At 44.1% G+C, this 23,374-nt stretch overlaps 1 long non-coding RNA gene across 1 annotated transcript in view; it reads right to left on the minus strand.

Annotated features, from left to right (window-relative positions):
- LOC108936469 (uncharacterized) overlaps positions 1-21,939 on the minus strand; it is a 57,573-nt gene extending 35,634 nt beyond the window's left edge. The window contains exons 1-2 of the long non-coding RNA XR_001966268.2: positions 21,863-21,939; positions 14,175-14,331 (exon numbers count right to left, since the gene is read on the minus strand). This is a non-coding gene — a long non-coding RNA (uncharacterized LOC108936469). The remainder of the gene's footprint in view (positions 1-14,174; positions 14,332-21,862) is intronic.
- Between the last annotated feature and the right edge of the window lie 1,435 nt (positions 21,940-23,374).

Here is a 23,374-nt window from a genome sequence, read left to right on the forward strand (position 1 = left end):
AAAGATGCAGCCTTTGCACTGTTTTTACCCAACTTTTTTTTTTTAGACAAAAAAAAACACGTGTCCGTTGTGCAGCGAGATAAAGAGAAGTCTTTCCGATAAAAACCCCTTGAAAGACACTCGAGAGACCCGGACCCCCTTCATTCACTTTGATATTTTAAAAGCCTCTCTCGCTGATTCGGGGACCGCAGCTGCCATGCAGAAGGCCAGGCCAGGTTCAGCCTTTCGCTCGTCCCTCTTGTAAAGAGCTTATGCGGACTCAATTATTCAAAACCGCGCTGAATTATTGAAATGTAGTCACTTTTCTCCCTCCTTCGCTATATCTTGAGATGTGGGCCTTTGGAGGTGGATCTGCGTTCCCGTAAGGCTGGAGACGAGTCGCAAAGGGAAGTCCGCGTTCCCGTCACCACAATTGAATCGCGAAAGCGCACGTTAAGTGATAAACCGCTGATTTTAGGTCATTTTTATGTGTTCTGTGGAGGACTTCAGTGGATGAACAACAAAAGGGAACATTACCAACTGTGGAGGGATAAAAATGACACATTATATACTGAATGCGTCGCACGCTCTGAAATATTTCCCCGCATTTTCGCAAAATGTCACATTGAACTGGGTATTGATTCAAAACACTGCTTCAAAACTGGCTGTAAGTGAATAAAAAAATCTGGAAAAAACAAAACATTTGGGCTGAAATGGAATGGCATGCCTTGCCCTTCCAGGATAGGCTCTGGGTCACTATGACCCTGAACTGGACAAGAACCAAATCACTTTTGTGTGCATCCATATTTCATTTATGTAATCTTATATATTTATTGTTATTGTTTATTGTAATTTATATTCACGAAAGGACAGCTGGTAGTGTGGTGGTAAGAGCTGCTGCCTTTTGTCCCAAAGGTCACCAGTCGTATCCCCACCTCTGGCTGTAGTACCCTTGAGCAAGGTACTTACCCTCAATTGCTCCAGTAAAACCACCCAGCTGTATAAATGGGTAAATAACTGTAATAGCTTGTAATAACTGTAACTTTGACATTGTAAGTCGCTTTGGAGAAAAGTGTCAGCTAAAGGAATCAGCAATGACCCTGCTTTACGATCAGCACGGTAACCCAGATACTCCTGAGGCTCATGATTCAGGCTTCTTCTACCACAAATCTGTTGTAGGCCAATATAGACTTAGAGTTAATTGTTCTTCACTTTCTCCTCTTGCTCACTCTGTTCTCCCTCCGCCATCAGTCCAACACAGTCTAACTCCTCTTGTCCCTCTGATGATCTTGTGCCCACCCCCCCATCTACCCCTGACTGATTATTACCCACACCCCACAGCTGTCATGACTCCTCTGAGGAAGAGCGGGACCTTCGTCGGTTTGAGTCTCAGGTAGCAGGAACACCTGCACCGTCATTAGCCTGTCCGTTGTGGGAATTATAATTTTCCTCCAATCAGGGTTAAGCATGCTGCACAGCACCATGGGACCGGCTGTGCCTCCAAAAAACACCAGCGCACGCGCACGCACGCACACACACACACACACACACACACCTACGTTAATACATTTAGCTGACGCACTTCTCCAAAGCAATTTAAAACATGAGCTGCTTAGTGATTCATCCATTTACTGTATCAGTTCAGGGAAAGTACCTTGATCAAAGACACTACAGCAGGAGATTGGATTCCAACCTGCTGTGAGTACAAGGTGGCAGTTCTAACCACTGCACCACCTGCCGTGTAAAAATTCAAAGCAGTTTACTGGTCCAGTGGCCAGAACAGACAATATACATCGCAACGGCTTTAATAGTGGCACGGTGGCACAGCGAGTAATGCTGCTGTCTCAGCACCTGGGTGGTGTGAGAAAATGCAGGTTTGATCCCTGCTCAGTCTGTGTGGAGTTTGCATGTTCTCCCTGTGTCTGTGTGGGTTTCCTCTGGGTGCTCTGGTTTCCTCCCACACTCCAAAGACTGATAGTGTGTGAGTGACAGAGAGAGTGTGTTCCACTGATGTATGGAGGAGTGACTCAGTGTAAGTAGTGTGTCTAACAGTGTAAGTCACCACGGTGAATAAGGTGTGTGGGCTCATAACACTACATAGAGTTCATTGGAAGTTGCTTTGGACAAAAGTGTCTGCTAAGCAAACAAATGTAAAAGGTCGCTCAAGTTCTTTTAAAAAAAAATGGTTTGCATTGACACCCAAACAAATTTACCGCCTGACTTTTGACCGTCCACTTTTTTATTCTTTAATAACAACATGACCCATGAGAGTGCCAGCAAATCTAATGAAAACACGTTACTTCTTTATTATTTGTTAATTATATGCCTCAACCCTTTCATTAACTTTCTGTCTCTCACTCTAAATAATTTACACTGGATCTTCACAGAGGCTGACGACTGTATATTTCCACCGCCCCCGCCGTCGTCGCCCACCAGACCCCAGTCCATGTCCTCTGTCATGACATCATTTGTCCCAGTTGGAGCGACGAGGTCTTTCTCCTTGTTAAAACACACATATTACTCTGAGGCAGCCCCCGTGTCAGCAGGCGTGGGTCCGACGGTACACCACCATCCACGGCTGTGCCCAGGGAAGAGCCACGCATGTGGCACTGGGACCCTGACGATGCCCACAGACCACCAGACTAGGGATCTATTTAACGCTTTTGGGAGGTTTGGTGCTCCTATCTGTGTAGGTCGTGATTCAAACTTTTTGGCCGGCACTTTGACTTTGGCGAAATCCCCTTAACAGATCCTGGGAGAAGTGACATAGAAGATGAACAGCATCTTTAACTGTGACATTAGTAATACAATTTTTGTTAAATCATGTTACATATGACAAGATAACAGTTTAAAATTACTTCTGAGAACCTTGGACCGGGTGTTATTTTAATATGCAAAACCATATTTGCATGCTGAATTATTCAAAACGCAGCTCAAGTTTAGATGGCGCCAGTACGAAACAATCCTGCCACCAGTATAGAAATCACAGAAATAAGGCACGCAGGCCAGGTCAAGGTGGCGAGTTCAGATATGTCCACAATAATTGGCTTTTTTTAGTGAAAGACACATATTTCATTTCAACGATTTCCATATTTAGTAGGGACTGTTCATATTGATGAATTACGAAAAGAGCATCACCTTACTGGGGAGGTGCGGAGGTGCAGTGGGTTTGAGCGGGTCCTGCTTTGCAGTGGGTCTGGGGTTCGAGTCCCGCTTGAGATGCCCTGTGATGGACTGGCATCCCGTCCTGGGTGTGTCCCCTCCAGCCCCATGCCCTGTGTTGCTGGGTTAGGCTCCGGCTCCCCGCGACCTCATATGGGACAAGCGGTTTCAGACAATGTGTGTATGCATCACCTTACTGAAAAAATTACATTTATTATTTAGAGGATGGTTTACCCCAAATACAAATTGCAGTTACGAATAAGGTAAAGTAAAGGAATTTTTCTCAAAATATTGCCCAGGACGTATCCCATTCAAATTACATGTATGTTTTAATTTTTGAAAAATCCTTATGGCCACGGCAGTCTTGTGCATTGCCAGAATACTTCAGAGAAGTGGGAATTCGATTTTTTTTTGGCCTGTTAGTAAAAATAATTTGCATGGATATAAAGCAGGCCACTGCGTGGGCGAACGCGCGACGCCAAGCAATTCGCGGCAAAGCCCGTCAAATAAAAAATCACGCTCGTCACGTCGTTCTTCTCATTCAAATTCTCCTCTGTCACAAGTTATCATTTCAGCAGTGGACACCGTGGCTTTGCACACGCACCGCAAAGCTGTAAATAATGAGCCTTTGAAGAAAAGACAGGGGCCTCAATTATCGCCACGCTGTCAGGCCTCTGCAGAAAGGATCTGATAGAACCCCACGCGCAATATTGTAACATCAATACACAACGTGAGGCAATGACGGAGGGGAGGGGCGCTCTCGGGTGCGAACTCCGTTCCCTGTGCCGCACGCAGTTACCAGCGGTTACGGATGGAGGATTTAAATGACGCGGAACGTGATTAGAGGTGCCCTGCGATCCCAGGGCGTTGTGAGTGCACGCTGTCGACGCTCCGCAACCCGCGACTGACAAATTGTAAATGTTTCTGAGGTTCGCTTCGGGAAAGAGCTGGTCTGTGCTCCAGGGCCCCGCGCACAGGGGGGGAGGATGAGGGATGCTTTCTGGGTGGGCACGTGTTGCTCATCCACACCTGTTTCATTTGCGGCACTGCGATAAGTGGCTGTTGCCAGAAGTAAGTAATTTAATTAGCTGGAATGCGGAATGATAATTATTCGAGTCTAAACGACAAGGTCGGCCGAGGGATCTGGCTTCAGAGGGCGCTATGGTCGCACGGAGGAGACTGCGGGATGTGGGAAGCTGGTCTTTGCATGCAGCTGGAGCTCCTCTTCTGTCCCTGACACTCTGCCTCCACCAAGTGGTCTGTTGGACAACAGTGAAAGCTTGCAGGAGAGGAGAACCATGCGGGGGCGCTGCTTCAAGGGGCCGGCCTTAGGCTGACTGAACCTATGTAACCTAGGGGGGCCCCCCCATTAGGGTTACCATCTCTCACACACACACACACACACACACACACACACACACACACACACACACACACACACACACTGGTCGAAGCCGCTTGTCCTGAGGGGGGTTGCAGCGAACCGAAGCCTAACCCGGCAACACAGGGCGCAAGGCAGGAGGAGGAGGGGACACACTCCGGACGGGACGCCAGTCCATCACAAGGCACCCCAAGCGGGACTCGAACCCCAGACCCACCACAGAGCAGGACCCCCTGCGCCCGCCCCCCCCCGTTACCATGTCAAGCTTTGAAAATCTCGAATTTCCTAAAGAAGAGGTTGAGGGTGGGGAGGGTGGCAAGGAATGTTGTTTTGTTTAAATAAACATAAACATGAATACAGAGATGGATTTGTTTCGAATGCAGCATAATAACATACATTCCTGAAATCTCATTTTAAATTATCGCATCTCCAGGAAGAGCCCCACCATCGCAGGTGGTTCAGCATTATTACTAACCATCGTTTATCTCTTCTCTCGCTGAGGTGACTTGCCAGGTTGGAAAGCCAGCTTCACCATGATGTGCCCATGTATACTGCAGGGTTTGTTATTCTATCAGTTCAGAATAAGTTGCCCAGTCAAGGGTGCTACACGAGAAGGAGGGATTAGAACCCAGGACCTTTGCTTGCAAGGCAACAGCATCACTGCCACGCCACCTGCTGTTCCAGGAAGAGCGATCTCAATGATTCAGTCACCTTTCACTCGAGAGAAGCGGAGGCGTTCGCAAATCTGAAACGACCCTGAAGCTGCCTTCCACCATAACGCGAGCTAAATTTAATCTCCTCCATCTTTACGTTTCCTTTTTCTTTGTCCTCTCCTTGTTTTTTAATTTCCTTTCTGCAGACAACTTAATTAAGATTTTCAGGACCCACGTGCCCGTTTGGGTCGCACCACTGGGTCATTCTAATTTTATCATGTTGTACTTCTAATTTACCTGCAAAGATTCTGTGCAAAATGTCATATTAATATTTTTAATATTTAATATGTAGTAAAATAAAAATTAAATTATTTTTAATTAAGTCCTATGTCTTGGTGGCAAGCACTAACTGACTGGAGACACAGGTATGCTTTATGAATATTTTAGTAATAAATGTTGCTGGACTAATCTACTTAGACTGCTTGCTGAGATCGTATACAATTTCACAGCATACCTGGTGCCTTCAGTCTGCAACTTAAGGAAAATCCATGCTCCTCACACCGGGGCACGGATCCAATAACAGCATGTACCCGATCCCAAAGAGGGCAAACGCGTCCACGGGGGATGGCAGCCTGTCCGACATCGCCCAGGAAGTACGGTGCAAAAAAATTAAATGAATAAACATGTCACTGAATGTCATATGAACGATCCAGTCATGTAACGGGTGCAGAAGGTGGTGTTTGAATCCCAGCACCATACTACAATTTGGACACTTACCCTGAATTGATAGAGTAAGAATTATAAATTGAACATATTATAAATGCTATAAAAAGAAATGGACAGAGTATATTTCCTCACTTAATTTAATTCCTTTTATGCCCTGTGTTTTACTGTCCTGAAGTAAAGGGCTTTGTGGATTAACACGCTGTGTGACACTTTCGTTCAGATCCACACAGCAGAGAATGTGTCCCACTTGTCGTACTACCGCAGAGCGTGTGAAGAACTCACGCACAAATACGCTTGAAGCGGCACACGACCGCTGGCGACCTCAAGGTTAACACCGCATTACCCTGTTTGTAGGGGAAACGTGGTCGCACGCCTCTTAGTGAGGTTACATTTACGAACAAACTGATTTACCAACAGCCCTGTAGCCCCAAGTGTCCGTGGAAATTGAGGATCCTCTGTATTAACAAAATCAAACTGTTCACAAATTTGAAATAAACGGTACTAAACACGCAGCTGCGAGCTCGGATGGGAAAAAAATTGCACGAATATAGATGGCAAAATGGAAAGACGTCGCGGCCGTGACACGATTGCACGCATACGTGTACGGGGGACCGCGAGAACCACTCTATGTACCTGAACATCAGAGGACCGTCAACTGAAATGTGAGCTGCTGGGAAAGGCGAGCGTGTTACCGCGTCCCTCCTGTGTTCTCATAGGTGCCCCGCAGAAGTATTACTCATTCATCACCTGCTGATGAAATGGCTTGATGGGAGGATGGGGCCCATGAGCCCGGCTGTCGAACAAGACCGCTCACGACTCCTGGATTCATCTCAAAGTTGCATCCTGATGTGGCTGTTCAAAGAAACGGAAGACTCGGCCAAGCACAGGGCAAAGCGATGAGCAGGTCGTCGCCACCCGTTGTCAGCCCTCATCCTGCAGTTTCCCTTTACATTTACATTTATTCATTTAGCAGATGCTTTTGTCCAAAGCGACGCACATCTCAGCAAAAGTACAATTTATGCATTACATTGAGAGAAGGAGACATAGCTGCAGACATGAAAGTCTCAAGCAAACCTAGTTTGTTACCTACCACTTGCTGCACCAAGGTTCATCGTTCAAGTAGGTGCATAAGACACAGACAAATCCCGATACCCACGCCAATTTTTTTTTTTCTTACTAAATTTTATAAGATACACAAATGAGCAGTACAATACCAGAGTAATGGCTGAATAAAGGCTGTATCTGGGGATGCTTATGGAGTTACGATGTGTGAACAGTTACACCATAGATGATCTGAAGAGATCTTGGGCAAAGTTGATCTGGAAAAGGTGGGTTTTCAGAGCCTTCTTGAAAGCAGACAGAGTTTCCGCAGTTCTGAGTCACAGGGGAAGGTCATTCCACCACAACGGACCCAGAACTGAGAACCTCTGAGATTTCAGTGCAAAAGTGAACCCTCTGTCAGTCTCATATTCCCCCTGTAAATGGGAGTGATGTTGCAGTTAGAGTACCACCTGAAGAATCTGGGTTCAAATCCCACTTCCTGCTATAAGATCCTCGATCAGAGTACTTACCCTGGGTAAAGGAAAAATTATGCAGTTGTATAAATGGGCAAATAATTATAAGTACAAACTTGACATTTCGGGTCTCCTGCAGGCAACAGCAAGATAGAAATATCAAGGTAAATATATAGGATATTTAAGCCATTTCTCTCTATCTAGCTCTATGTATACACACACACACTGTCAGAAACTGCTTGTGCCGAGCGGGGTCGTGGCAAGCCGGAGCCTAACCTGGCAACATACGGCGAAGGAGACACAGCCAGGACGGGACTCCAGTCCGCCATAAGGCAACCCAAGCAAGATTCGAACCCCAGACCCTCCAGAGAGCAGGATCCGGCCAAACCTGCTGCACCATCGTGCCCCCCCTACATAAACACACATACAGAACACCTTGAGCAGGTGTTCAAAGACTGGAGTCCATGGGCCCCTTGGGGGTCTGTGAAGAGCAAGTTTGCTTTGAAAATGACAAGTTCAAAATAAAAATATAACCATGCTGTTACTACCTGTGACACAATTTTCTGTAGCTATCAGTTTTCAGTGCAATAAATGAATTGTAATATTATCTAAAAAGGTACAGATGGGTCCTGAGCGTTCCTCATGTGTGGAACATGACACATCCAGGATGATTTTGGGAAGCTCAGGGGACACACACTTTTCTTCGAAGTAACTTCCAATGAACTCTGTGCAGTGTTATCAGCCCACACACCTTATTCACCAAGGTGACTCACACTGCTAGATACACTACTTACAATGGGTCACTCATCCATACATCAGTGGAACACACACACATCTTTGGACTGTAGGAGGAAACCCACACAGACAAAGGCAGAAGAGGGAAACTCCACATAGACTGAGTAAGGATTGAACCCACAGCCTCTCACACCACCAAGGTGCTGTAAGACAGCAGCATTACTCACTGTGCCACCATGAACTCCTCAATTCAACCTTTTCTACAAAGTTTTCTCATCCATTATTTCAATTTTGCTCAAGCAGCTCAGCCAGCGACTTTTGGGCGATTTCACTGGTTAATTCCAATTCCAGTGACTATTTCGGGTCTCATTTTCAAATTGGTATTTTGCCGTTTCAGCATCTTCAGACAATGTGTGTGTGTGTGTTTCAGTTTGCGGTTGCATTAGGATGCAGTGTCACCTCATTGCCACAGGATGGTGCACAAAACTTTTTAAACTGGTATTTTTGTTTATGACTAAATATTTATTTGTATCACAGCTTTCCTAATGTGTTTCTGTCAAATAAATCAGGTTGTGCCCTTGACACGCAATTACCACAGAATTAATAACTTGATCATACTGTATTTCATAAGAAGCATTATTTACCGGTCTTTTGAGCAATTATTTGCATATGTGCTTTGAAATGGAAAAAAATTTGAATTATTTTCTCTTTGTTGCACACATTTTTATATTGTGCAATGTGCTTTCAGTTGCATGTCAAGTGTGACACGTAAAGAGCAGCAGGGGGCGTAGCGGCGAAAGCTGTTGCCTTGCATTTAAAAAAAAAAAAAACCCAGGTTCAAATCCCATCCCCAGCTTTGATAAAGGTACTTGCCCTTAACTAGTACAGTAAAATTACCGAGCTGAATAAGTGGGTAAATCAGTGTCCTCAGCTTAACACTGAGTTGCTTTGGAGAAATCCGTCACATAAACAAATAACTGTAAATGATGATCTGCACCGTGTGCGGGAAAAGCCATCTGAAAACAGACGCCTGCCTGGTCTGGTGTAGTAAGAAGCTAAGAGCGCTGTCCTTCCGCCGCTGCCCCACCCCCACCCTCTAACCCACAGCAGGGACAGATAATGTCGGCCTAATGTCTCGAATTAAAAACTCCCGGTGGTTTTTGTTTAGTCTCCTAAGAGGCCCTGGAGCTCGGAGTCGTGTGGGGTCACGGTGGTTTACAGGCCTACAGGCTTCCGCCGCGGGGCCCCGGCACTCCCCCCACAGACGGAGTCCGGCCCATCTGAAAGGCATTTACAGTGGGTCCCTGTGCCGCGCCCCCCCGTTGCTCCTGGCCCTCCCTCTCTGTATCACTGCAGGGCCAGCTCAGGTCTCGATCCTACAACCCAACTCGCTCCTTCACTGAACAAGCCAGGACGTCTTCTTGTTGCGTTAATTATATTTGGCGGCATCCTCCACTGCCAGTCGTACTCTCTCATCTTTATCATCTCTGTGCACACAGCTCCATTGGAGGGATGGGCTCCAGGCCCACCTAGTCTCCTGTTCCAGAAAGAACCTTTTACTGTATCAATTCAGGGTAAGTGCCTTGACCAAGGGTACTGCAGTAGGAAGTGGGATTCGAACCCCCCTGGGTCTTGTAACAGCAAGGTAACTCCTCCAACAACTGCGCCATGTGGCTGCAAGCGTTGCGTTTTCCCTCTGCAAAGCAAGCGCTGCGCTGTGTTTTATTACCGAGCAAGAGCGAAGAACGTTCTGGAAATACAAGCGCGCTTCGGCCCATCTTTCCGCGGCTCTCACGTGGGTGGCCCTGCTGGATCCCCTCCATAACCTTACATTGCCCCCCAGGGCTCTGTGGGTCATTTCACATTTCATATGGTTGCACGCCACCTTATTCTCCAAAAAAATGATTTAGCAAATGAAGCACCTTTTTTTCAGCATCTCAGGAGTCCAAGAGCGGTCATCAATTTTTTCCCCCCATAATTCCGAGCTAAACCGTATGAGATCAATGTACCCTGTGACGTGTTTGTGGGGGTAGCGGAACCCAGCATGTCTGCTGGTTATCTGTTATCCTGTTTACATGCTGTGATGCGTCTGTGCCAAATCCAGTTGGGGGGGTAATGTGGCCCCCATATGGTGGTTCTGCTTCTTATTGTCTTGTTTGTTTACCGCGGAGACTCACAAAGGGACACTGCAATCATATCGACTGCATGTTTCCATCAACAGTCCTGAGCAAAACTAAACGCGGGTTTAAGGAGTAAAAAAGAGCCACGACTTTCACGTTTTAAATACCACGTTTAACTCTTAAGAGCAGCTTCTAGGGGACTGTAGTGCAGGCTGATACAGACAGATATACACAGATGTGGTAAACATAGATATAACACTGGCAAAGGGTTCCTCACAGTGCTATATTTGAACACCAGCACACGCCCATTAACACACCAGGGTATTTTTGCCACAGTAATTCAGGGCAAGTAGCTTGATCAAGGGTGCTACAGTAGGAGTGGAGATTTGGGACAAGAGCCCTCACTGTTATCCTACCTACTGCACTAGGGAGCCACTTGATCTCAGGTTGTTTTTCGTTTTCTTACTGAATCTGAAAAACAGATCATAAGGAATGCAAATTAAGCGGTCATAGGTGATCTTTAAGCTGGTCTAGGACAGTGCTGACAGTCACCGACGTTGGCAGATGCTGTATTGCACATACAGCGGATCTAGGGGGGTGTCTGACACGGAGGACCAGCGCCATCCAAACAGGGCCCTCGGCCCCACTGACCACCAGGAAAGGTGACCAGGTCACATAACCCCATCCCTAAGCAAGACAGCTAGAGGTCCCGGTTTCGCTTCTTTGACTCTCCACACAGCGTACATCATTTGTTCTGTACAATGAGCAGGACTTTAAAAATAAGCGGAACACCTTCATTTAAAACCTGAATGGCTGCATGTGTGGAAATTATTGCGAACTAGTATCAGATTTACAGCGCAGAAAATGCACACTTATGTATATGTGTGCTGTGAATCATAAAGCCATATAATAGTTTAATATGTCATTTAGAGACTCTATGACTTAATCTGCAGGCAGTGCCACCACAGCTAAAAAAAACATGAACAGAATGATATATTCACAGATATAGTCATAGATACAATATATGGCATGTATTTGACTCATTGTTCCCTATGTCCGAGGTAAAGTAATGCTTGAAAATTAAATGAGATTTTACTGCGATAATGTTGTTCAGGTATATCTCTACATTTCAACACAGCAATTTAATGTCCGCTATTCCTAGAGTCTATTACAGCGTATATGTGGGAATCCCAGTTTCTAGTGGGGATGTACAAGGCTGTTACCATATGTGAAATAAATAAGTGGAATGCTCAAGGAGAAGAAATGAGATTGATGTAATTTGGTTTGAATGTGGTTTTCATTCTGAATCTAGAGAGGCTCTGGCCTCGGCTGAACATAGCAAAGCTTTTAAATAATATTAGAACTGAAAACATATAGAAAAGATCCCAGTAGTGATTTAGTGTCTGGTTAGCTGAGTACACACAGATGAACCTATTATGTGGGAGGATCAGCACTGATGGGACTGATGGAGCTCCAGGTCTTTGGTGGAGAAGGGTCCACTCTGGTAGGAACCCAACATGCAGGCAAACCCCGAAATGTAGGACTCATGCAAATGCATGATGGGATTAGTCCTGATGTGTCGCGCTGCATACGTCCTGCCCAGGACTCCGAGAAAAGCAACAATCGACGCGACTAAACAGACCGTGGTGTGCGATATTTCCGCCGTGCAGGGATGCATTTTTGAGCCGTGACAAGAAAACATCCTGAGTCGTCCTTCCCGTGAATGTGTGTCGCACATGTGGCTCCAGGCCGAACAAAGCCGTACGCCGCGATGGGCGTCTGCGCCAGCGCGGAATGCGCAGGAACAAAAGAGCACTTGTTTTTCTATGCTTTTTTTTTTTGTGCAAGTTGTATGAATGACACCAGATCTTCAAGTTTAGCTGAGCATTAGGTCCCACGGTGACCTCTTCCCTGTTCTCTGAGCTCCACCTTCTCACAAACAGGAAGGAGTAAAAATTTTGTCATCGAGCATGAAAATCGACATTTCTTAAAATTACTCCCATCAGTTACGGGTTCTTTTCCCTGCTCTGGTGTCTGAGAGGAATAAAATGTGGCATCTGGTGATTCGGCCATCCCCATTTGGTGGACAGATGTTTAAAAGATCATCACGTTAAAATAAACTGCAGCCTTGCACTTGAAGTTGCTGTTAGCTAATCGCTAAAGTAGCTATTTAAGAGTTTTGACGTAAAATTCAGACTACATACAGAGTAAGGAGCTTTCTGTACGAGGACACTTAAATGTGAAATAAGGACTTCTCATCCGTGCTTCAGGGAAAAAAATTTATTAAACTAATTTTAAATTAAACTAATATTACAGTTATTTATTTGACAGCTGTTTCTACGTCTAATGCTCTTCATCCGTTGTTGAACTTCACTGTGATTTGTACGTCGCTTTGGGGAAAAGCGCCTGTAAATAACTGTGAAAGTAGTTCACAGGAATATATTTCAGCGCACACAGCCAAATACTTGTAAACAAATACAATAAAACCAGCAGGCAATGTTTGCAGATGCTACTTGTGAATCTTACTCAGAAAAGCTAATTGCTAAACTGGCAATTAACAATTCCTGATACAACAGACTAGATATTTAGATTTATTTACTAAAAATTTGATCATTTACTTCCAGGTTCAAGAAAATACCTTCCAGATCTCATAGCCAAGCTCTTTAAAATAAAAACAGTAAAATCCAGTATGGTTACAATCGCTATACGCCGGCCTGCAGTTCATTTCAAAGATGGGCCTAATAAATGGCGACCCAGCAGCCTAGTTAAAGGCTACCAAAGCCCCCAGAACATCTTAAAATTGCCAGGATGGGTCTTTTTAAAATGCTGGGGACAGGTCCCAAGTGTCCCCATCAAAAATGGTGCCTATTTTTTAACAGTGGAACCACTAACCGCTCCGGGACATACTACTTCATCTTATTTTTAGATGTTGCTACTCCATTAATTTTTCACAATGGTTTACACAGAAACTGTCCCATCAGGGACAAACACAAGCATACAGTCACTGCACTAGGACATGTTAAGTAATAGAAGTCAGCAATTTTCTGTACGGCGTTTTTTCTGCATTGTTTATTGGTGACACGTGTATTATTGCAGGAGAATGTGGCAACTGTGTCTATCCACCAGCCCTGGATGGCATGTCTTTTCCATTTATTGTGATCATCTATGGATGTGCCTCACTCTGCGAGATGTATTTCTGCAAAACCGAATTCGGCTCTTTTTTTCCATGATGCAACTTGTTATTCGATTTTTTGGTGCATGCTGGACTTTGTCAAGGTTTTGTCCTCTGTTTTGTGGGTTTTCACATACCCCTTCCTGACAGACCGAAGAGATTTTTCCCCCCTTTGAAAACCGCTGGGAAAAAGTATACTGGAGGGAAAAAAAGAAAAGAAAATCAGGGCATTTGTGAGAGCTTGTGGACTGAGGGAGTTTGACGGATGGGATTTTGGCTTTGATGCGTTCTGCATAAGAACTTTTTTGTGTGACCAACCTGGGGATGATATTCATAAACAGCCTTCCTCATTGCCATTTCTGAGGGCTGTACTCTGAAAAGTGTGTTTAGAGGGAGACGCAAGGGGAAACAAATATAATTTCCCACTTTAAACACAAATGTGATTGTCAGAATCAAGCTGTTTATCATAGTTTTTACCAGACCTAGGAGGTACATGTTAGAATTCTGGAAATGCTCCCTGACTGCGATGACACTACGCAGCACAGCAATACGCAGTAATGACGGGTTTCGAGCAGCCCTCCCGATTTCCTTGTGTAAGCCTCTGTAATTTGTACATGGTATGAAAAGACTCTCCATGAAATTGCTACGTAGGACTGTTCTTGAAAAAGAAAAAACAAAAAAAAAAGAAAGCGATCAAATAACAGTGACCGGGGAATAAAACTGGCACCTCACCCTGTTCTGCCGTGATTCCCGATGCACATCCATCCATGATGGGCAACAGCACTGGAATGGCTCCATCCCTGTTATTTGTCATTGGGAGTCTCTCTAACCATTGTGGGAAAAACGGCCACATCGCCCTCGGGGATTCCTGTAGTTAGGCCTGTCATCTCTGGCAGACATCAAGGAAAAAAAATATAAAAATAAATTAAATAACATTCAGCAGCAAAACAAGAAAAAAAAATACTTCAGTGGAAACATATTTTGTACAAATGAGGCCAACGTACTAGAGAAAGGGCCGTGATTGAGAAAAGAGTGTACAAGGAAGACAATTAATTAGGTGTAAATAAGTCGGACCTTTGTGTAAGGCTGGGCTGCTTAAATAAATTAACCAAAAATATTTTTTAAGCTTTTCTGTTTTTTTTTTTAAAGAGGATTCCTCTTCACGTGGCGGAAAATCAAATGTTTTGAACTTGCACATTAACAATGTCTCCTCAGTGCACATAACAAGGTTTTGTATTTGTGGATGTTACATTGGAATATGGTTTGGCACTTGAGCATTAGGTGGTTTCCAGGCCGGCCATGCAGTTATACATAGCAGAGAACTGTGAAGAATAGAATTACTACAGAAAGAAAAAGTACAACTTCTGATGGGCTTTTTTAAGGCCTTTATCTACTAAACATCCACTGTTTATCATCCCATAGTTAAACATATTTATTTAGTTGTTAATGGGTGGGTGGTTTGATGGGGCAGGTAGGTAAGTAGGTAGAAACATTATTGTTCTAGTAACACATTTTTTGTGCCATTTTTCGTCGTGTTTTTTGAGTGAAATTTTGTACCGTGTTGTGTTCTTCCGGTTTAATTTCCAAGGAATCCAGTCGGGCTAACCTCTAACCACACCAGCTCTGAGGATTTGCGCATTAAGCCTCTTAATTCCTCCATCCGTCCCTCCTCACTTGCGACCACAGAGGCCGCCTGTCAAGAGTTCGGCTTGGGAAGTCTGAATAACACCGAACAAGGTCTTACGAGGCTACGCGGGTGCTTCATCGCGAGCGCCTTCTTTAATGGCTTCCAAATGGGCCTGGCTCATCTGAGTACCATTTTCGCAGCAGTTTATCACATGTAAACAAGCCATTGAATCGACGAAGCATGAAACTGAGCCGTAAACGTTTCCTGTTCCCTTTGTGTGCAAACGCACGTGAGGCCAGGCCCAGCCCGGCCCGGCGCTCGCCATGTGGGGCTCCGTGGGGACAGTGCCGAGTCGGGAAGAGGTTAAGCGAAGGAAACCTGCTCGCTGCCATGGAAAGTGGCATGTTCTCGTCTAGGATGAGACATCATTTGTCCCGTCCACATTACATGTGTCACATCTGGGAACGGAACGCCTCGGCGTTTCGCGGAGGCCTTTGCAGTGGCACGCCTCGCGCTGTCTAATTTACTGACATGTGGTCACGGGTTCGGTAAATCTGAAACAGGAAAGTCGAGAGCTGTTACTGGGGAGATGCATGCCCACAACTGACTGTAAATTAAAAGTTAAAAGGAAAATTACGTGACCATGAGAAAAAATGAGCAGATGTCTGCTAAAGGATGTTCTCAACTGCTAATGCCAATTTCGTTTCAGGACCCGTTCTTACACAGATTTTCAGTTTGACAACAAAATTATGACCCGAATTAAATTAAACCGAATGCACAGAAGGACTGTCACTCAGAACATATATCAGGTGTGGGAAAAGGGAGAACTCACAAGAGTGGCTTTGGGAACATGGCACTTAACTTCCATTTAGTACCTGTTAAAAGTACTCACTCCACTTAGACTTTTTACATTTTTTACATATTATTTTACTTTGACACTGATCAACAGAAAAATCCTTTTTAATGTCAAAGTGGAAAAAAAATTCTATAAATCAATTCTGACTTCATCACCAATGGAAAACGTAGTGCACAAGTATTCATCCCCTGTACTATGACACACCTAAATGAACTGTGGTGCAACTGAAGTCACTTAAGTTGAATAGAGATCACCTGTGCATAGTTCAGGTAATTTACATAATTTTACAATAAATATGTTGGGGACCGTAGTGAAGAAGCGAAATGTAGTCCTGGAACTTCAGTTGCAGAAGATGACAAATTTATTTAGGTCGCCAACCATTGTTCACATTGTTACGTCAATAACGATATATCGGAGAACAGGCCCCCAAGACCATGAACAGTTAAACACGCAATCAGCTACGCAGCATATCTTTTCTGCTACATACTGTTTTCAACCCTTTCGAAATACATTTACATTTAATCGTTTAGCGGACACTTTTCTCCAAAGCAACTGACAATGTTAAGCTACCAACAACTAGTTTGGAACTTTAGGATAAATAAGACAGCTGGTAGCATAGTGGTTAGAGCTACTACCTTTGGATCCAAAGCTCATGGGTTTGACTGGCTATAGGAAGGAAGGTACTAACCTCAACTTGCTCCAGTAAAAGTCCTCAGCTGTATAAATGGGTAAAAAAATCATAAGCACCTTAACATTGTAAGATGTTCTGGAGAAAAGCATCAGCTGAATGAATAACTGTAAGTACCTTGCTCAAGAGTAGTACTGCAGTAGGTGAGATTGGGAGTTGGGATCTAAAGACAGAAGCTCTGACAATTGTAAATTATTGTAAATAGTTTAACATTGTAAGTCGCTTTGGAGAAAAGTATCAGCTAAATGGGTATAATGTAAATGTGATTACTATTAGCTGCCCTAATCCACTTACATCCCATAGTTGGTTAGTCAATGTCCTATTGGAAAAGTCCCAATCTGGCAAAGGAAGTATCTAAGACCATTTCCAGAGTACTGAATATCCAAGAAACCGATACCGCAAAGCTATGAGCAAGTGTGATGTAAGCATAGTGCTCATTTGCATTTTTTCACCCCAACGTTACATGTCACAGATGAATAAGAAACCTCAAACCTGCTTTTCCAGCTTTTTTTCCTTTCGCCTTTTTTCTTTGTGATTAAATACCCACTTTCACACATCCTCAAGGCAGAGCTCGGAAAAGCTAGTATTTTTTTCCTCTCCAATGGGTTTCTGCTTGAGGACCTTGCTCAAGGGGATAATGCCAGCACCACCCTCCACCTCCCACCGTGGGATGTGAATCTGGAACCATTTCATCACAAACTCATTTCCTTACCCTCCAGGTCGCCTCCTGCCCCTGATTACTTTAAGTACAGTCCTCCGGTGCATATGGAAGGGCTGTGGTCAGTGCCGGACTGGCCGTGCATAGCCCAGTGCCGTTTGATCTCACAAGAAAAAGATTATGTTCTGCTGTGCAATTTTTAGGTATGATAAAAGGGGATGCCACCTGTTTCTGGTGAGAATTTAGGGACGGTCCCTCGCCTACTAATTGAGGGTGGATTCACCTTTACCTTTGTTCCCACTGTTAAAAGAAAACAATGGAAATAAGCAGGTGGGTTGTTACAGTGAGGCCTGAATGATGAGGACAGAGCCCCGTTGAAGAAGGAAGACTGAATTAGTAAGAAAACTTGTCTGGGGAATTATTTAAATTAGTGGTTGCGGAGGGTACAAGTATTCTGACTTTCTCAGCCCAGGAGCTCTGCCTTGTCATAATAAGAGATGTCACATCCATGTGTCCTCACCTTACCTTGAACAAATGATATATGCAAATTTGCAATAAATACTGGAAACTAGACAACAGCTTCTAAGATACTAAATCCGTTCGCAACACTTTTTTTCTTTTTAATGGAGGTGTATTCACAGAAGGGCGTGTGACATCAGCTCTTTTGGATATGTGATGGCACCACTTTGTTCACAAGTTGCACCATACAGGGTTTTCCATCATTCTACTGAAAGTATGTGGAAAGCTGAGAATAAAAATATCAAGTAAATCCTCTGGAAAACAGTACTTGCCGGTAACGATAGTCCATACGCTTCCAGAAAAGCATGACGCACAACTCAAGTGTTCACATTTTTGCTGCCAAACATTTACACACTTAAAATCTGTCTCACACTGCCTGAGTGGTGCGAGAGGACATGGGTTCGACCCCCACTCAGTCTGTGTGGAGTTTTCATGTTCTCCCCGTGTCTGTGTGGGTTTCCTCTGGGTGCTCTGGTTTCCTCCCACAGTCCAAAGACATGCTGTTCAGGTTCCCCTTTGTGTGTGTGTGTTCCACTGATGTATGGATGAGTGACCCAGTGTAAGTAGTGTATCTAGCAGTGTAAGTCACCACGGTAAATAAGATGTGTGGGCTGATAACATAACATACAGTTCATTGGAAGATACTTTGGAGAAAAGCATCTTCTGAGTAAATAAATGCAAATGTAAAATTCTGTATAAAAATTACATATTTTTCAAGGTGAAAAAGACTGTAGCCTCCATCTGCAACCTCAGTTCCCAGGAGGATGAGACAGAATGCTGCACTGCTGTAGTTGTCATGGGAGCATCTCATCTCAGACGGTTCCCTTCTTTCCACATATCCATATTTATCATATCTGCTTAGCCCCAGGTATTGCCTAGATAATGCTACACTCAAAGCAAGTGTTGCATCATTGTTCACGCACTTAAATCTACAACTCTGTAGCCTTTTTCTTAATTCATGTATTTATTATTTAAAATTTTTCTGTTCTCTTATCACTTGAAGAGTTTTGCCCAGGTTTCTGATGACTTCTGGATACAGCAGTAGCATTAATGCTACTGGTGGCTCCCATGTGTCATTCAGCATGTCAGTATTACAGTGTGTACCACAAAAACACTTCTTGTTCCTAGTTATGACCAGATGCTAAAAGCGTAACCTGCGCATCGACACACAAAGCAGCTGTACACTCGGCATCACCACCGCTGCTGCTCTGTGGGCCTCGCGTTGACGGCCAGCCACTTGAAAGGCCATCAAGTGATGACACTCCAGGAGTCTGGGCTGTTTTAGGCCGTCCTCTCATCTCTGCGTCGCCTAAGGAGGAATGCGGCAGCACTTTCGTTTGATTCCCAGCCGACAAGTCACACCAGCAATTTGACTTGTCAGTGCAGCTATGAATCAGCCTGAAAGGGACTCATTACAGTCGCTGAGATTTATTGGTCAAACACTCCCCACCCCCACCTTCAAGCTCGAGTGGCCCTGCGGGAAGACTGAACATGGGGGTGGGTCCAGAGTGTCTCTTTTTACCTGGATGTGCACTCTGCAGGAAAGGTGCTTTGGTAAAAAATGCACAACTTATGCATGCCGCCCAAAGCGGCATGCATAAGTTGTGCATTCTTTACGAAAGCACCTTTAGCCTTTCTTTATCCTACCGAGTTTTGATTGGATGAAATGCAAACCAATCAGGTTCTTGAAAACGAAAACAAAATCCTGATCCTGTGTTATGTGAATGCTTAATTGTCTGCGGTGCAAAAATGTTTATGAACTGCTTTTTTTGCATATTTTTAATATTTTTTCAAACAGTAAAGTTTTTTTGAATATTTATGAGGATCCCCACTTCTGATTTTAAATGTCAGTCTTTCGGTTTTACACCATAGGTTGTTGCTGTAATTATTATTGTGTTAAAATCACTGTTTTCATGACCTTGCCGGATTGGGAAAAACAGGAAGACTAAAAAAAAAATTTCTAGAAAAAAATGTTTTAAAAAAAACCCAACCTGCATGGGTTTGTATTTGAATATTAACTGATGACTACTACTATTATCATCATCATCTTCAAGCTCATTACAAGCTTAATAGGCATCGCATCATGTGTTTCCAACATAAGTTCAATACCAGTGCAACCTGACCTGTACAAACGGTTAATGATAACAGATGAATGGATGTTCTAAACATGGCAGCTTATCAGTACATTTCTTCACTACTTCTCAATTTTCTTTTTTAGTACGCTACATATCTTTATGTTAAGGCTGAAGACAGTAAAAAAGTCTGGCATCCAGCATTCTTCCAGCTCTTCAGCTCATTAGGACGAGATGCTGATAAAGACAGTTTTTGACTCCCCCAGCTCCATCTCCAGCACGACACCCTAATATCAGTGCCGCACTTCTCAAGAAAGGTACACTTCCAACGGGACAGGGGTTGAGGCCTCCTGCGGCAACCGGATTTGCATTGAAACACCCACACCTCGGACAAGGCAGGGACAGCAGGCCCAGCACTTGTTGTTTTGACACAATCGAATTTCAAATTCACCCCATCCGCCCCGCCCCTCCAGCAGTTAATACTGTTCCCTTACCTTCCCTTTTTCATTGGGACAGTAGGTGGTGTAGTGGTTACAGCTTTCCACACGAAGGACTTTGGTTCAAATCCCACCTCCTACTGTAGCACCCATGATCAAGGTACTTGCCCTGAATTGATACAGTAAAAATTACCCAGCTGTATAAATGTGTACAACACTGTACGTAGCTTAGTGTACAAATATCACTGTAAAAGACACCTTGTCCAAAGGTGTCAGATAAATGTAGTATCAGCAATTCTCAGGTCTGTATTTTTGGGTCCCAAAGGTCATTTGTCACCACTATTCTGCCATTCCCTCAATCTCTACCCGCATTCAGTGTAAACAGAGCAAAACTCTTTGTTCCGTCGCTCCAAAACTGTACCATGATTCACTGTGTATTTGAACAAGCCTGTACTTGGGTCTTATGACACTTGTGCTGTACGGGTGCTGCCATAAACCTGCGCAATTTAAATTTCTGCAATTTTTTTCTTTTTAAGTTTCCTTGCAGTTGACAGTTCAACAATGGAGGCGTTCTGTTTTCGCCAAGAGTGCATGACTGAGCAAGACTGCATTAAAAATTCATATGTTGGTATTGTTACAGGCCTCAGGTGCGAGGCCCTCTATACCGATGTCACGTGAACCTGTATTCAAGTGGGAAACAGACGCTGCTTTTACTACTCAGTTTGGCTTCTCTTCACTATTAACAGCACGATATACATCTCAAAATAATCTTTCCCACAGCATTAAAAGTTACCTTTATTTATAAACATCTTCCTCCAAGTTACATAATAAAAAAAAAGTAATAAAACGAATAGAAGTATCGTCGTTAAAGTTCACAAAGCTATACACATCTTAAGAACAACAACAACAACAATAATAATAATAATAATAATAATAATAACAATAATAGGAAGGCGTGGTGGCGCAGCGGGTTCGCCCGGCGGTGTCCGCTGGGTGGCGGGTCTGGGGTTCGAGGTCTGATTGGTGCCCTGATGGACTGGCGTCCCCGTCCTGAGTGTGTGTCTCCCCCTCCCTCCGGCCCTGTGTTCCCAGATTAGGCTTCGGTTCCCCGCGACCTCGCTCGGAACAAGCGGCTGTAGACGACGGATGGATGGAATAATAATAGTAGAGAGGATGGGCAGCAGCACAGTCAAGTCAGTATTAATCTAACAACCGCTGAAAAACATTTCCACTGGTCAAACAAGGACACGTCCACGTAACAGCCGGTGACGGTGTACAACTGCTGCCGAAAACGACAGAAGTGTTTTGTACTGCAGCCAAACGGGACATTTCGAAGCTTCGTCGAACTTTTCCCTCACAAAGACTTGGGCGCCATTTTGCCCCATAGACCTCCATTAGGGGCCAATTCACAACGATCGATCGCCTCAGGATATTTTCCCGGGAAAAAAAGTCCCCTTCTAGACTACTTTTTTATATATTTTGTAGCTTTACATGCCAGGACGGTGTTCGTTATCATCCTGATTACGATGTGATGGCGAGACTTGTGTTTAGTGGGGCACTAACCTGTACTGGCCAGGAGAAAAGTGGTAAACGAGCGGTAAAGACAGCATTTCACCGCTCACTCCGGGGTTTCTAATAACGAGAAGATGGTCGCAGTGCGGGGGGTTATGGGCTCCTCCCCGCAGGCGCCCCTAGTGGCCACGACCTGGTGGAACATCCTACATTGACCCGGAAATAAACGTATTCATAATAAAAAAAAACTGTGCTCAAAACAAATTCATAGACAGAAGAAAGAGACTCCGATTACAGCAAACCATTCCATTTTGTGACCACACTTCTGTCACAGTATCATATCACAGCTCGTTGCTCTCATGACAATATCTATCTATCTATCTATCCCACATACACTTGTTTCTCTCAGATACACAGACATGAAGTGTACTGGGGACACGTCAACGTTCAGGCCCAGAACTCATCTCCATGGCACTTTTTAGAGCACAAAGAGGCCCCACTTTAATGAGCCACTCCTAGCGACGTGTCCAACCATCGCAGTAACTGTGCGCCGATGTTCTGCCAGCGCCGTCACCGCATTCGCCTTGGCGCATCTCACACGTTTAATTAAGTCGTACTTATGTAAGCCGTATATTTACCAGCCGACTTGGTCTTCCGGCGTACGGTCTCATGCGTGTGGCGGATCGATGCCGCATCGAAACACGTGTGCGTGAAGAGAAGGTCATTAAACTGATAGCTTCGTCTCTTTAACATTTTGCTTTCCTTCCAAACTTATGGGCAAAAGTAAAGTTTAGGCATTCGTTATCTGAGAACTCAGCGTGCTTGAAATGCCTCTTTTTATTGAAATTCTTTAAACATATTAGTAATAATATTAATGGCACTAGGGGCCTTATAAGGGTTTCTAACTTGAAGGGTATTGGTTCAAGCCCCATTGCCCATGTCTGGTATAGTACCACTGATCAAGGTACTTAAACAGAATTACTCCTGTAAAACAGCTTGCCTTATAAATGGGTACTGTACATCTGTACATAAGGAATTTAAAATAAAAGTGTGACAAATTTCTAACATTTATTGCATTCTATAGCAGATTGTCTTCAATGAAATAAATGTATTTCAAAGAATTCATAGGTGTGGCAAATAAGAAGAAAATCACTGCAGCACATTCCTGTTTTACTCAAGCTATGACTGTAGCACCATTACCAACTGGAGTAGTAGTAATAATAATAATAATAATAATAATAATAATAACAAGATCTGCTGTGTATTTTTTTCTCGAAATGGCATTTTCCCTAATTGCCTGCCGTAAATTCGTCAGTGTCAACACCACGAGGGCACATGAAGGCTTCCTGCCAGCAGCAGCCGGCAAATCCTGTCAACAAAGAGATACTTGATTTCTAATTAGAAATGCGTCGAGAGGGATCCTGTGACCCCTTACGTGACCCCTTGGTTTTTGACACAGGTGTTCATCGACTCGAGAGAGAAATAATTCAGGTGTTATGACAATTATGTCGCCCCGTGTATATTGTTTGAAATAAAAATGTCTACATGTGTGTGATTGCAATT

The sequence above is a fragment of the Scleropages formosus genome, chromosome 24, assembly GCF_900964775.1.
Source record: "Scleropages formosus chromosome 24, fSclFor1.1, whole genome shotgun sequence".
In the NCBI taxonomy this organism is placed as follows: Eukaryota; Metazoa; Chordata; class Actinopteri; order Osteoglossiformes; family Osteoglossidae; genus Scleropages; species Scleropages formosus.